The sequence below is a fragment of the Cynara cardunculus genome (assembly GCF_001531365.2).
Source record: "Cynara cardunculus var. scolymus isolate 2C chromosome LG 9, CcrdV1, whole genome shotgun sequence".
Classification (NCBI taxonomy): domain Eukaryota; kingdom Viridiplantae; phylum Streptophyta; class Magnoliopsida; order Asterales; family Asteraceae; genus Cynara; species Cynara cardunculus.
The window spans coordinates 2,193,391-2,196,362 of NC_037536.1; positions in this window are offsets into that span (position 1 = coordinate 2,193,391).

Here is a 2,972-nt window from a genome sequence, read left to right on the forward strand (position 1 = left end):
TGTTAGAGGCTTTGGACTCACTTAAATCTCCTAGCCCCCCTGCTGCCAAGCCTTCCTCTAAAAAGAGGAAAGCTTTGGGAAAGAAGCCTGCCAAAAGAACACCCCAAGCCTCTGGACCTGCTATCAAAAAGAGAAAGCTTAGTGCTGCTGCCAAGGGCAAAGCAGCATCTATGCAAACTTCATCCAGGAGGGTTACTAGGCAATCTCAACATGCAATGACTTATTTGGATCAAAATGTCCCTGTTTCACCATGTCATGCCTCATCCAGCCCTGTTTCACCAGTTCATGCCTCATCCAACCCTACTCCACTTAGCCCTGAGGCAACCTGTCAAGAGCAACCAGAGCCTGCCTCATCCAACCCTGCATCACCAGTTCATATTCCATCCTCCCCTGCCATCACTAAAAGATCCATGCTACCTTTAGAAGGTTTTAGCTCTGTCAAAGCCAAAGCATTATTTCAAAAATTCAAGGACAWGACTGCATGGCCTAACAAGGGCTTTGATCAAAAGAGTGTGGAAGAATGCCAGTTCATCAAGGAGGTAATCAATAGTCTGGGATGGAAAAGCTTTTGTAAGGTACACAGTTCCTACAACCTTTCACTCATTAGGGAATTTTATGCTGAGGTTGCTGCTTCCAAGTCTTGTATGATAAAGGTTAGAGGTGTTAGTGTGTCTTTTGATGATGAAACACTAAACAGTGTCTTGGGTCTCACCACTCATTATAACACTGCCTTTGAGACTCTTAAGCACACTGCCTCTGAAATCAAACTCAACAAAATWTGTGAGGCAGTAGCAAGACCTGGCACAACTTGGGAGCCCCATGCAAATTATAATTTAAGGGTTTTTAAGGCTGCCAATTTGACCCACAATGCTAATGTTTGGGTCAACTTTGTCAAGCATTCTCTGCATCCCACAACCCATGACAACTCACTTAATGTAGAAAGAATGATCCTGCTTTATTGCATTCTGAAAGGAAAAACCATTAATGTGGGAGAAATCTTGCACAAGGACATAGTTTATTGTGCTAACAGAACCCAAGGGAAGCTGTATCTCCCTGGGGTCATTGACAGATTGCTCAAGAGTAAAGGAGTTCCAGTTTTTGAGGATGATGTAATAATCAAAGAGGGAGCAGAGAGGTCTATCATTGACCTGAAGGCTGTGTCAAGGCTCAAGGAAAGAACAAGCAGAAGCATGGGAGCCGTGGACTTAATGGGAATGGTCCAGGATCTCCTATCTCAAAACAGCACCCTTTTGGACAGCATGTTGATGCAGAGGTCTGAATATGTTTCAAAGATGGAAGAATTGAAGGCTGAGGTCAGGAAGCAGGTCAAGAGAGGACAGAAAGAAAGGAAGAAGGAATTGAAAGAATTGAAGGCCCAAATGAGGAAGATGGTGGGCAAACGGATGCACAAACTGGAGAGGAGGCTGCTGAGCCTAAAGGCTGCTAACAGAAGGCTAAGGGAGCAAAATGAGCAGCTAAAGGTTGCTACCATGGAGTCACAAGCCACACAGCCTACTCCCTTGGAGTAGGACAGGTTCATCCATCACCCTTTAGCCTCTAAAATTTTATTTTTAATTAGAGTCAGGGGATAGTTTCTCACTTTTTAACTTTATTTTCATACTTGATTACATGATCATTGCAACTAGTTCTTGATATCATAGCCTAAATAAATTTAAAGGTAAATAGCCATTCACTTACTAAATAATGTTCTTGCTAGAACTAGCACATGTCTTCTTTTGAGCCAAATTTCCACTCACACACCAATGCACACTTGGGTATGATATAGATCATTCTTCATTCACCTCTCAAACAGCCCCTTGTAGCTTTATACACTTTCTACCAACATAGCCAATGAGGGCATTGTCACATGTTCAAGTTTGGGGGAGGGTATACCACATAGACCACAGCTTCAAAAACAAAAGAGCATAGCACATAGTGCCTTTGTGGATTCTGTTTTACTAGCACAAAAATGTCCCATAGGGGCAATGTGCATGCTTTCATCATAAAGAGCACATAGTGCCAAAAATTTTAAAAAAAATAAAATGATGAAGCATAAGTGAAAAAGGCAAAGGTGAGAAAAGAAAATAAGGAGAGCCTTAAACAAAGTCCTATTGACCCTAGCATGAAGAGGTGTGTTGAGTTCATCTAGGAAAAGACTATTGCTAGCATATGGTTCATACATAAAAAGTAGGCTATGATTGGTTTGCTAAAAATTTATGAAAGGCTATGATGTTCATTAATGATATGCTTTGCATTATGTGTGCACTTAATGCCTTAATCTTGTATATCTTACTATATTGAGTCAATTTTTGTTGTCATTTGGTTGCTTGGGRACAAGCAACACTTTAAGTTTGGGGGTATGATAAGCATGGTTTATTACATGCTTAAAGTACCTATTTCTTATATTTATTAGATAGATTTTCATAGTTTATCCCAACCTTGAGTCATTTTTACTTCTTTATTTTCCATTTATTATGTTTGGAGCTAATAGTGATAATGAATCTGTTTTTACAACAAGTTGGAGTAGATAACATTTTTTTGACTCAGTTCACTGCACTGTGATGCTGCAGCATTCCAATAGCATTGCCCTGCTGCATCTTGACTTTTGTAGGAGGTGCTTAATGCTTAAGTCATATCTTAGAAGGAAGTCTGAATGAAAGAAGCCCTCGTTTTTGGACTGGTTGCAGCTGGTGACAAGAGTTGGAGATGACCCTTGGAAGACTTTTTGTGATGGAGTAGAAGGCTCCTTTTTATGGTCTTTTCTAGATGTACTTCTTTGTACTTTGTACTTTCTTTGGTTTTGTCTTTTCCTAARATGTTGGGTATAAAAGAAGGCCTTTGGCCACTCTTTTCCACACACCATCTTGGACGACTTTTGTCTAAGATTCTACCCCCAAAACACTTTCATCTTATTATTAATATTACAAGCTTTTAAGTATTTATTGTTCTTCATTTCTTGTCTTTTATTTATT